This window comes from Micropterus dolomieu, linkage group LG06, assembly GCF_021292245.1.
Source record: "Micropterus dolomieu isolate WLL.071019.BEF.003 ecotype Adirondacks linkage group LG06, ASM2129224v1, whole genome shotgun sequence".
Lineage (NCBI taxonomy): Eukaryota > Metazoa > Chordata > Actinopteri > Centrarchiformes > Centrarchidae > Micropterus > Micropterus dolomieu.
In genome coordinates, this window is record NC_060155.1 from 12645798 (window position 1) to 12659663 (window position 13866).

The 13866-nt window shown below is 39.1% G+C and overlaps 1 protein-coding gene across 1 annotated transcript in view; it reads right to left on the reverse strand.

Moving 5' to 3' along the window:
- The window catches only part of LOC123972468, a 61213-nt gene that overhangs the window by 21498 nt on the left and 25849 nt on the right, over positions 1–13866 (reverse strand). The window lies entirely within an intron of this gene.

A 13866-nucleotide genomic window follows, 5' to 3' on the forward strand; every position in this document is an offset into this window, starting at 1 on the left:
GCTTGTAACGCCATGGTGCTTGACGTTGGCTGAATCAATGAGATAAACATAAGAGCTCTGAATGCCAGAGTGTACATCTACAAGATTGAAGACTTAAATTTGGTCACTGGCGACTGTTCTTAGGGAATATTCCATTTAAAAAAGGTCAGCCTCAACCTTTCTCATACTGACTAACTAAATGTCTAGGTCCCAGTGTAGCTCAGGCATCCTGTATCAAAAGCATGCAATTCCCTTAAATGCCTTTGCCTTTGTTTAATAAAACCATCCATTTCTGAAAACAACAGACTGTTGTTAAATTAACTGAAATGACCCTTCTTATACTGTATTTCTTTCATTTTAACTACTAGATCTAGGATTTTAGACACAGGCCTTTTGATTTAAAAAACAGTCTCACAGATAAGTGCAATGCCCTCCATCAATGACTACCTCAATTGGCGAACACATTTGTGGGGATGGTATTAAAAGTCAACAATTAATTTTCTGCTTATTCAATCCTGTAATTCAATCACACATAAACAAAGAAGATTAGCTAAACAGTTGGCACTGAGGCTTGCTTATTCATACATGTCATCGCCAGGGTCCTTGCTGAGGTCTGATGGTGGGACTACAGCTTCATAAGGAAGCCTGGCTGCCTTATGGATGGGTCTCTGGCTGGGATTAGACTTACAACAGAAGACCAGGTGGCAGTGCAGTAGGAGGCTCTTGGCAGGAGGTGGTTTTGTGAGACTGGAGGGGAGGAGAATGTTATCCTGCTGGCTGAGGGAGCGGTTTCTCACCCCCTGGTACAAGCCGAGCACCCTTCTGCCAGAACATGCCTGTGGCGTGTGGGACTTTCACCAAGTCTGGAAGGGAGAAACTGAACTTCAGAATTATCAAGTTGCAGTGCTGTGATTTCAGAGTTCCGATAAGACTTTGATTATATTTTCTCTCTTTTAAATGGCCAGGATTTTATATAGATTTCTCTGTACCCCTGTTAATGTCCCTGCATAAGAGTTTGTCAATCTACACAAAGGTCTTCTGAAGTTAGGTGTTCCAGAGGGAAAACCCTCTGCTGCACAGCATGTGACAGATGTTACGCTACTAGCAGCAATTGTTTGGAGTACATATTAAAAAGGATGAACAGCATGAACAGCAATAACCATCATGTCTAAAGAGAACAGATGAAGAAAAAAACAAAAGGAAAAAACGCATTATTGGTGATGCTAATTGAATGCAGTGCAGAAACACCACAGCAGTGAGAGCAGAGTATCAAAGAAGCATCTCACACTACACTTACATACAGTACTGAAATGTACAGTATATTTTTAGAATCAAGCCAGAATTTATATTCTTGTACTATTATCACTTGCAGTGTTCACAGTGATGTTTTGGTGTCGGGCCAGGCGCTGCCATCATGTGCCAAACATGTCGGAGAATAGGCCCTCACATTCACAATAGACAAGAGCATGGCATATTTCACATTGGCTCTGGTTTGCAGAGGAAATTGGTCTGGTAAATGAGATTGGGTCTGGGCATGAGTTTGAGTGAAATCCTCTTTAAAAGGACAGGAGGAAAGATAGCTTGCGACAAGCCTGAATGAGTACAGACCTAACCTGGCAAATTAGGATGAACAACAGCCTAAGTGAACATTGCCCCTGCTCAGACACTGACTCGAGCAGAAATGTTTCTTATAATAGGTAACAAAAAACGCAGGTTTCAAATGAGACGCATACCAATGAGTAATACTGTATAACAATCTGCATCTAAGCACTAGGCTATCTGCCTGCAACTGTTGCCTCATTTTCCCTTCTAGAGACAACCACAGAAACCCATTTCTCTCTGATTTCAAAGCTAGTGGATTTTTTTAAAATTTCCTTTGAGAATTTATTCAGCAGTAAGAAGTCTGTCCAAACCAACGTAGAGCACTTCCATGCATTAACCCTTCCATGTGTGTTGTGTCCTCGAAATCCCTAGTTTGAATCACTGGCACAACTGTTGTTCCCAAATTTCATGTGGGCAGATTCCCATGGATCTAGTTAATCTTGTCACATGTTCCATTTCTCTGATTGAACTAATTACATCACCACCCCCCCACCCCCCTCCCCATCACCACCACCCCGTTTTAATAATTCATGTGTAAGAGAAGGGACGATGATCCAACAGATGAAATCAACCCTTATGAAACTATAATCACAGCATCTACAATGACAACATGGCAATTAGATTGCCTGGAAATAAGAATTACTGTGCCAATAACTATGTCAGTGTAGAACAGAATGCTACAGTGTTTCTTGTATTAACACATAATAAAATATAGAAAATAAACTTGTTGTGAAATATTACTTGCCAACAGCTACCAATCTGTTGTGCCAACTGAGGACAATTATCAGACCCATAATGAGTTCATTAGGATAATGAAAGACCCATGGCTAATTTTCTATTCTGCATCTTAAACCCTGGTATTAGGTACTCCACTAGCAATTTAGATTAGCAAATCCAAACACAGACTTAAAAAATGCATTGGGCAGATAAGACATTGCTGTTGCAGAACACACAGAGGTTACAAAACTCTTGCATCCAAAATAACTCCCGAATGAAGAATGATCCAGGGGCAACAAACTGTATTTGGAAAGTGACACATTTTTTTGTGCTGCCTCTGTACTCCAGGAGCTGGTCTCACAAAAATATTTTATACTATAGCCCGACCAATACTGGATTTTTAGGCTGATACTAAAATAGATATTTGAGAGTTTTAAAAATCCAATAACAATGTATCGGCAAATAGTATTTTTGTTTTTACATAAACACATAACCTTGATACAGATCCATTACATTTGTTTTTTTTAAAGAACTGTGACCAAGATCGGGCGGCGCGGTGGTAAAGTGGTTAGCACTGTGAGTTCGAACCCCGGTTGCACCGGCCTTTCTGTGTGGAGTGTGCATGTTCTCCCTGTGTCCATGTGGGTTCTCTCCTGGTGCTCTGGCTTCCTCCCACCATCCAAAGACATGCAGGCATGCTTAATTGGTGTCTCCAAAATTGTCCTTAGGTGTGAGTGTGAGCGTGAGCGGTTGTCTGTCTATGTATGGCCCTGCGATGGACTGGCAACCTGTCCAGGGTGTACCCCGCCTTTCGCCCGATGTCAGCTGGGATGATGGATGGATGGTGACCAAGATCCATACTAAGCAGGATGTTACAGGGACTGGGACAATGTCAGTCGTTTCTCGTTTTCCAAGTAAACTATCCTGAGCCTGACTGACGAGTTAACAGACGTACTGAGCCCTAAGCCACATTAAGAAGTCACAGCATCTCAGCTGTACTAAGGTCTGCACTGCACAGGGATTTTAATGCTACTTGAAGTATTTTGTTACACTTTTTACTGAATTTTCCCAATAGAATGTCTGGGAATATTTCTTATAACGGATGGATTCTTCCAGAAGGCAAACATGTTCTGCTGGAGTGAAGGGAGCTGAGCTGTTTGAAGCAGTTGTGCAATGGATGAATTTAGACCTCTTTCTGAATCTGACTATTAGTTAAATTAGTGAAAGGGATTAGTGAAACTAACCTCTTGAATTTGAAATCAAACAATGACTGTGAGGTTTAAGTGATGACTTTAAGCACACACACACACACACACACACACACACACACACACACACACACACACACACACACACACACGCAGGTGTTTTTAAGTAAGCAGGCTGATTATACTTCAACTAAGGTTGAAGCTGGTTGGAGCTATGCTTGGAATTGCAACTCTATGGACCAATCAGAACTTGGTAAATTGTCCCATCCTAACAGGTGAAGCAAAACTAACAGGAAATAGTGAGAGAGATGTAAATAAAGCCTTGTTTGTACCCACATGGTCCTGACAAGAGGTCGAATCAGGCAACATAAGTGAAAATACCTGTGTGAATGGGTGTTTAGGGTCTCTAATTTGAGGTTGTTTGTACCCATATTAGATGAAAATTGTAAGAACTCAAGCCCTTCTTAAACACGATTCACCAGTTTCTGGGGGACCAAATTAAGCTTCGTCAGTCAATGCCTGACTTAACTCTCTAGGGGTATCACCAGTCACTTAGTATCTTTACTTGTTATGCTGTGCTGCAGCCATATTCCCTTCTTAATTATTTTAGGGGATTTCCCTTCAGTCTGTTCTTCACCCAAGTACTGACTTGCCCTGTCCGGAATTTTAAAATACTTGGCACTGAAAACCTCCCCGATAGCTTCTGCTGCTCGTTTGGGGTCACGGTTAAGCTGCATTGTCCTAAAATTGAGGGACCATGTATAAAAAAGAAACTAGTCCTACACTTTCCACCAAATATGGATGTGAACACCCTTAAATACTCTTAAAACTGAAAGTCAGCACTTTAACCTCATAGTTATTGTTTTATTTCAAATCCAATATGCTGGAGTAGATAAAAACTATAAGCCAGTGATCATGCCCTGACTTGAGCAAATACCAAAAAAAATAACCTAGCTGAAAAACAGAGCCTTTGGTACGATCCAGTGTGAGTCACATTTTGTTCATTCTTTTCAAAATGTGGCATACACATGCACAGTGCCTTATGTACCGAGTGTAAACAAAGGTGTTGCTTTGGAAATGTAATAAAAGCAGAAAGACAGTGAATCCCTGATCATTCATTTGCAGCGCTTCCCATAAATTCATGACGGTGGTCGTTACTCATCCTCAGCTTGAAGAGTGCGAATGAGGTCGACACTTCCGTCATTAGCCTCTGTGAAATAAGCACCACCTCGCAGTGAGAAGTTTGAAACAGCACTCAGCAGCAAAGCAGATAATAAAGCACGAACAAGGCTATCTGCTTTAATTTATATGCAAGCAGAGAGTGATCTGCCTCGGGCGTGTTAGGCCTGACTAAGCAGAGTGAGTGAGACATTGACTTGTCTGCAGAGAGCCTTCCCACGATCCACTGAAGAGAAATGAATCTCCGTCGGCTCTGGGCCGAGCCCTACACTGACGTATGAAGACTTTAATGTTTTTGCAAGAGCGTCTTAACATGATCTTGACTGGACGTCACAGTTACCATACGGCATCAGCTTGTAGAGTAAACAGCGAGGCAGGCATTTCAAAAGAATCTCAACAGCAGCAGCATTATCAAGAGACTACATCTGCGGAACATGTAGCCTAAAACCAGCCATTAGGGAGAGCTAGTTCAGCTACCAAAGCAGCAGTTGCTTAATAACAATTACTGTTTTAAGTGTTCAGTGTGAAGTGTCTTCAAAAAGGAATGTTCCCCCGTGGCTGTCATACATAGAGACTCCTAATAGACTTTATCGGCAGACATAAGAGAGAGGCAGAGACAGAGAAGAAGATGGAGATGAAACAAAGAGGGGATGAGGAAGAGAGACAGATTCCCTTCGCTTCCTGGGGTAAATAAATTATCTGACTGCTGCATTTGTTAAATTCAAAGAGGACACTATTATTTTAGTAATTACTGTTTTCTGAGGCACCCAATAATCACTAATAAACAGTTCTTTTATGTGAGAAATTTTCAAAACAAAGCTACTCAACACATCTGCATTTACAGCCAGTGGAGCTGAGATGGGTCTGTTTGAGCTTATATTGACGCAACAGATGAAAACAAACACAGAACATACACATACAGACATTAAGTATACACTTGTGCTAAATAATATGATGTTTTTTTGCTTGTTTGAGTGACATCATACCAAGAATGTTCTGATCAAAATAGTATGAGCTGTGGATTGTGTTGTATTGGACAAAGGGTGAATCAGCACCAGCAAAGGTTTACTAATCCGCAGATGCAGAGGCAGAGACGGGAGACAGGAAGGTACGAACTGTGCTGCAGAATAGAGACACTTTGAGATAAGCACAGTTACAGAAAATGCAAACTAGATGAGTCACCACTCCTCCTCGCACGTATCAGAACAACACATTTCAGGTAAGGTCATTACAATTACAGATAACAATACAGCCAGAATTCAGTGCTGTGCTAACTGTGTGATTGTGTTTCACTATCTCTTGCATGTTTGCGGTTCTGTCAATGTCCTCCCCATAACCCCTTCAGCTCACTTAGTAGGAGTTTTAGTGCTCATTTATTGTGCTATTGTTGAAACCACTGCGAATGTAAAGATTGGCATGGTGGTGATACAGACACTGATTCATGGCAGTTTCTCAATGTTAACAGGAGTGCAAGCTGAGTGAGCACATTCACAACACCTACAGTGCATTTCTGGCAATGCTCTTAACACAATGCCCACTTTCGATTGCTCTCCATTAAAATCCACAGGTGGCATGTAGGCTTCCAATCAAACCCATTAATAAATGAGAACCATTGTAATTTTGAATTACACCAAACTCTGAACTCAGCCAGAGTCACATTTGGATATCCATGACAACAGTCACTTTGGCACTTTTGAAGGGTGTGAATATGAATACACACTTGGCATTTTAGTGTCCACGCTGCAACAGCCCAGCACCTTAACAAAACAAAACAAAACAAACACACAAAGGTGAGGAAGCTTTACATTCAAAACATGTGTTTCTGGTAACAATCATGTCCCAAGCGAAACCATTATTTTATATCCTCCAGTTCCACAGCCATAATGAGTCTCAGAGGAGAGTATAGTAATAACAAGCATCTCCCTCAAAACACAAAGGAAGGCTAATAAATTGGAACTCGTTAGAGTGGTCAAATTGTGGATCAGTCCCCAAACAAGTCTACACAGGAAACGTAAGTTTAGCACAAAATGCGCAAGAGCAAATTAATTTAATGAATGAAGAAGAGCACATCATTTTACAAAGCAGCTTACTGGATGCTACAAACTGCATGGAAATGTAAATAATTACAATGTTAATTTTCTAACCAGGTAACTTTGTAATCTCTATTTTCTGTCATGCTTTAGATTATGAATTAGATTAGTATTTAACATTTAAGACTGACAAGCTGGCCTAATAAATATAACCCACAAATTGCATACTGGACCGCCACCTGGTGCTACTCTAATCACGATCTTTGTGATGCCAGTCAGGAAGTAAGATGGGCCTCGGCATGGGGGACCAATGTCACTCAGGAGCCAAGGGTGCATAGAGGTGCTGCAGCAATGTGCAGTGTGACAGAAATATGGTGTTTTTTTGAAAATGAAACCATGTAAACCTGTTCTAATACAACCACTAAATAAAATTATGAACCTGAAAATAAGCATAATATGACTTTAGGATAGAGTGAGATAAATGCACTTACACCAACAGAAGTGCTAATTTTGGTTTCTCTCTCCACAATGAAATGAGTGAAGAAAACATCTAAATGTCTAGTAGATGAATTACAGAATGATTAACTGTGATACTTGAAGATTAAACATTACTGAAACACATCTTAAAGTGGAAATACGATTTAGGATGACCTTGAGACTGGTTTAAATACCAATGCCAGGACAAACGCCTCTACATGACTTTTCTCTTGAAATATTCCGGGAGAAGAAAATATCTTATTGTGCCTATCCTCACATATTGATTCTCTTGAGTGAAGAGTGCCTCCTTCAGTATGTTGTTATATGCACTACTCCGATATATTGATCAGCAGGGTAATGAGATGTCATTTTGAGGTCAACATGTTCAATCAAATGTTGGTGAGCCACTGTGTGGCACATAGAGATACTATGGGATAGGGCTGAGGTTTGCATTGCACCACATGTTAACCCCAGGAAGAGTGCTGTTGCACCTTAAAGCTTGTTAGAGGAGTCGGGTAATTGGGCTGAACATAAGAGTAATGCAATTCGTGATAAGAGCATAGGAGCATACCTCACAGACGACTGCCATGGCAACAGACTGGCCCAAGGTAGCAAAGGGCTTGATTTTATTTCAGTTTACACTAAAATGAGAAAACAGATTCATCATGAACCAATGTATGCAAGCTTTGATCTATTTAAGAAGCTAATGATCAAAGGCTTAAGGTTTAACAAAGGCAGGTTATCATCTGTGTTTAGACATAGATCTGATGAATAACAAGCTTTAAATATTTATTTATTTATTGTGGAGCATGGGAAATATGCATCTAACTGTTTTGTTCTTTGTTAATGTGTATCAAGTATGTCTTACAAACATAATCAGTTATAACAGTCAACTGTTTGTTCACTAGCAGCATACTATGTAATTTTTTAACTATTTACATTCCAGACATTCAACAGTTTCATGCATTGCAGCAGATATGACTGTCTATTTGATGGTCTGGAAAATCAGTTGTTTAACTGGTGTGTAATAAGACCTTAGCAGGACCCAGTAGAGGGAGACAAAAATAATTATGATCCAATGAGTTTTCAAAAGGGCAGATACTGTGCTCCCTTGTCAATGCAATGGCTTTCCCTTTGGCTATACCCTTTGAAATCTGTTACCAGAACAGAGAGAGATTCAAACTAATAATTAAAAATAGGCAGCACGGGTTGTTGAATCATAAGATAATACATTTCATAAAGACACAGCTGAAAGCTGAAATAATAATAATACACAGCTTACGTGCTTTCATGTTTATTCAAAATCTTTTTAGAGCTGAAACCATTAGTCAATTTATCAATTAGTTGCAGGAAAAATACAACATAAAATACGAAAAATTCTCGAGCTCCCAGCTTCTCAAATGTGAATATTTTCTGGTTTCCTTAGACTTCTTTGACATTAAAATGACCACCCATGGGTTTTGAATTGCTGATAGGACAGAGAAAGCAATATGAGTATGTCAACTTGAGCTTTTGGAAACCATGCTGTGCATTTTTCACTGTGTTCTGACATTTTATATAAAAAACAATTGTAAAATGAATTAATGAAGTAACTGGCAAATCAGTCAATAATAAAAATAATTGTTAGTTTCAGCTCTAGATTTTTTTTAGGTTTTAGAGAACAGCGACAACTCTAAGCATGAAACAAGTGGTGGAATCCAATCATGCATTATGACAAATATCACACACATATGAAGCTGTAGTTGCACATGTCATTAAAATAAATAAATACAGTCAAACATTCACCTAAAATCACTCCATGCATCAATGTACAAGGCAAAAATTCAAATGTCAGCTCAGATGGTTACACACAGAGAAGGCTGGGGAATGCTGGAGCGGTCTGTTACTCTTATGGCAGAGGTGTGACCTTCTGTCGGCCACCGACCGCGGGCCATCACGTCATCTAACAGCTTTCTATCTGTAACTGCAGCATGTTCTGCAACTTCAGACTACCACAGTGCATAGAAATAAACTTTCTGAAAGCCTGTTGGTGATGGTGTCTCCATTTCTGGTCACGGCACTGTAAGACTGGAGTACGGAAGTGTTTGAGGGCCATTGACCTACTATGTATTACCGAACATATATTTTAGCTGACATCTTGAAAGGCAGCACCGATGATGCTGTACAATATGTAACACACAAGCGATAACAATAGGAATAAAAGCACACAATATTACCATCCATGTAAAACCCTTGTGTGAAATAAAGGGATATTCTGGATTTAGCATTAAACACAAATTAAAGGCTTCTGAAACATAATTGTATTGGCCATGGTTGTTAAAGCACAAATGAAAGGGACAACACAAGGCAGAGCACAATATGTACCAAGAGCAAACTAAATGGGTTTAATGATGAAAAAAAAGGAGCCAGTGTTAAGCTCAGAGGCACAACCAATCTCTCTAAGATTAATTTTATTAAGAACAGTAATTCAAGACTGGAAGCTATCTCATGTCAAAGCAAAAGCACAGCAAAAACAAAAAACATGGAACTTTAGTTAAGAAATTCGGTTATTGCTATGTATTTATTATCCCTACAAGACTTGTGTGAGTGGAAACATTTTGTTTCCCATAAACAAACTGGAGCAATGCTGCACTGAAAATGGGCTCCTACCATATTGACAATTTGGCCTTCACATAAAGGAATCCAGTCTTGGTGAAGATAAACAAACTACCACAGCCCTTGAATGTAAATGAGTTAAAAACTACAGCCCTGTTTATGATGGTGCGATGCAGGTCACAATCATAGACACATAGGGCAATAAACGTTTTAAAGGACTGTCTAAAATTAATTACAATGCTCTGCAAATTTCATTGATGTGTGCATACCTGATCTTGAGGCTCGGGGCGCTCAATATAATGCAGGGGAACTGAGCGTCTCTACCCGCGACAAATGCAGCATTCCTCATTTTATGCACAAAACGAGGAGGCAGTACAAGAAATATGTCAAAATATATTACATGTTTAAATCACAGACATATAAAGATTGACGACATGACAGAAAATGAAGACATAACATCTCGATTGCCCCCGGCTGCTGGCTGCAGTATAAATCAATCAGTCATAAACCCCGCCCCCTCAATGTTAGCACACAAGTACACGTCAAATATATTTTTCCCAAAGATGGTTTCATTTGAGGTAGTTCTTATCACCCTAATGTATGTTAAAGTGTAATTTTTTCTTATGAGTTTGGTTTTATTTAGTTATTTGATAGTTATTTGATGATATTGATGCACGTGATTGATTCAGCTGGGGGTGAGACCTCAATACCACGGCTCCAAGCCTGATTACTACTGCGCAGACTCTGGCTCCAAATTACATCAAAAGCGCAAGTTGCCAGTACCTGTAACATTTTGGCTTCATTTTGTATAGTGGGAGGAAGTGGAGCGGCGTCATCCACCTTTATATATAGTCGATGGTCACAATCAAAGTAATAACAGGTGATAAAATTTCTAGCACAGTTGTGTCTGTGTGGTTAGTGGTTCAATGAACTAAAATGTAAGGGACTAAAGGAGTCACCCGTTTTCAAGCTCTGGGCAAATATTGGTAGGAATTAATAAACATTCTGAACATGTAGGAGGCAGAATCGATTTACTCAGACATTTTCATTTGTGCTTCCTCACTGTGTTGCTGTACCTTAATGGAAAAAGCACTCCTGCAAATAGAAGGTGGAAAATGCTCATTGTGCCCAAGCAACACCTGCTTGTTTTGCAAAAGCAATATCATCTTCAGTTTATCTGTTGTTCTATACTGGCAAGTCATGAACGTAAATTAAACTAGATTAACCTTTGCTTACAGTATAAATTACTGTGCCATCCACAATAACAATGCATAGCTCTACCAATAATTTCATTAAGTGATATTACTTAACCTGAGGTCGTACTGATCACAAATTCATAGCAATAACAGTCTAAAGAGAACTGAGTGAGTCATGTGCTCTTTTCCATTTGCAAATATAAGGGAGGAAATGGACCAAGCCATTTCTTCTAGTTTCTAACTGCAGTTCTGACAATCGATCTTCCTCGTGTGGAGCCAACTGATACATTTTTCTTTTTCATTTTTTGGAGGATTACATTTTAAATTCTCTCTTGATGTTTGAAAGACCCTCATTACGTTCAGTATCACATGTAACTGGACCCTGGCTACTTTTATCATGTAAAGTAAGGCTGGGGATATGGTTGAAATCTCACTGTGATATTAATAAAAATATATTTCCAAAATCCATATATATCACAGAGTGGCAAAAACAGACATCAAACTGGTGTTTATGAACTGTTCCCCTCTCTGTTGAGACAGAGTGAAGCAAATTTTCTGAATGTTTATGCAATCCATGTTCACTCGCCCCAAACAGCCAATGTATCAACTGCACAGACTCTAGATTCATAAAGCGTGAGGATAAGTGTGACATTTCTACTCAAGTTAAAACATTTTTAATTCCCACAGACGTGTCTTCAATCGTGCATCTAATCACATACATATTCCCATTGTGTTGGTATGGATTCACGCCACCTCTAAAATTCACTTTGTGTTCCGTCCTTCACACACAGGCAGAGCAAAAAGAAAAGATATATTAAAAAGCCTTTAGTCAGCATGATTGGTTAAAATGCTGTATCCTTGTCAACACGGCAAGTCAATTATTCATTTATATAACCTGTTATCACAAATTCACCTCAAAGGGCTTTACAATCTGCACAACAACCTCAATCTTAGACCTGCATTTTCAAACCCCCCCAAAAGAATTGTAATTACTGATTGTTACTCAAACTGTTCTCAAAGTCAAGAATGAACATCCATGAATTTTTTTTGTTTTGTTTTTAAGTTGGACTTGAAAGTTGTTGAATGACAATATTTAATTATTGTCCAGCCCTAATGGAAAGTATGGCTGTTTGTACTTCAGCTTTGTTAATAGTCATTATTACTGTGCTGTGTTTTAATGGAGCTAAATGTGCTGGTAAAAGAATGGCTAACAACAAATGAGTCCGAGTTTCATTCGCCAATTATAGCCAAAGACAAATCAATGAATGGAATGCCAAAACTACAAATTGGCTCTGGAAATTCCTTCCAATGCCCTTTATATCTGTATATATACACGATATATCGATTTTCTCTGCATGAGTTTGACTTTTTATCAATGTTTTAAATATCTCCGTAAATATCTTCACATATCGATAGTGAGACTGCTGCTATTGCACTAATTACCACCACTGTGATAATTAGTGCAATATTAACTTTGCCTACACCACCCACGTCTACTTCTGAAGTCTGAAGCAGGCCGGGAAAAGTAACACCTGTCACAGCAACAACAGAGTACAGAGGAGCACAGAGGTCATGACTGTAATTATTGGTATTATTTTGTACTGATTATCAAAGAATAAGCAGCTTGTTTTCTTGTGACTACAATGATCTCTATGTAATCAAAATCTGTCTTTTCACGATCATTAGATAAGACTGTCATGTAGTAATCGTCCTCAGACGTGAAAATCCCTGATAGGGATTGCTTTTTGTGTAATCTAAAGTCATTTTAAACTAACTTTTGATTACTACAGGACAGCATGAATCCTTATAGGAATACTTCAGGCATATTACAGCAGGCTTGTCGATTGGTTGCAGCAGCAGTAGGCTGTAATAACTTATGTTGTTATCTGCTAATGTCAAATGTGAGCGGTGACATAAGGCAATATCAGGCAGAGATTAGGCTCATTTGAAACACCCTGACTGGAATGCAGACGAGAGTAGCCAGCTTAGGTTGGGGGAAATGACAAAAACTGCAGTCAAGTTGGACATTTTCAGCCTTTCTGAGATGACTATGAAATATTTGCAATATTGCAAAAATGTTAGTGCTGATGTTGAGTAGGGTATAAGATAAAAAAAACCTGACTTGCTCATATGAATTTAATTTTATCTAATTGTTGTTTAAATGATATAGATTTGCTGTTTTATGTCTCCATCAAATAAACTATTAGAATAAGATGGGACAGCATGCCACACAAAACTTTGAACATCTAACCAACAAGCTTGTTAGGTCAAAATCACAAGATAATTATTCAGTGATTATGGCAAATCATAACATAATTACACTCATGGCCTCTCATTTTCTCCATACTCCATTGTTGCAACAGTCATGTGTTACTTTCCAGTCTGTGGTCAGAAGTCTGGGTTTAATTCACCTATAGTCAGTGCTGTGGTGGTGTCTTGGTAGGTGGGTATACTGTCTGCTTCAATTTTGTGATTGCACATGAGCACAATTAGCCTGCTACTAGTATTTAACCTTTACACATACATTTTAAACCCTTCCATGAAACTTAGGTTAGGGAACGATGACAACTTTTGTTTACACTTAAAATCCTTAAGATTATCCTAAAGACAGCGCTTCTCCCAGGGGAAGTACACAGCCTGGATGTAAGCATTGCCTTGAATGCTTAAGTCAGGGTACCAAAGCAGTTAACATCATAGATTACACGAAAGATTGTAACATGATTGGCTGCAGCCTTGCTCTGTGAGACAGACAATGATACATATATCTGGCTATATCAGGTATATATTCAGTAAACCCCTCTACCAAGAGGTGGGTATACACCGTGACTGCATACTTGTGTATAGCAGCTTTCAGGAGGTGCTTTACTCAAACTGAACATTACT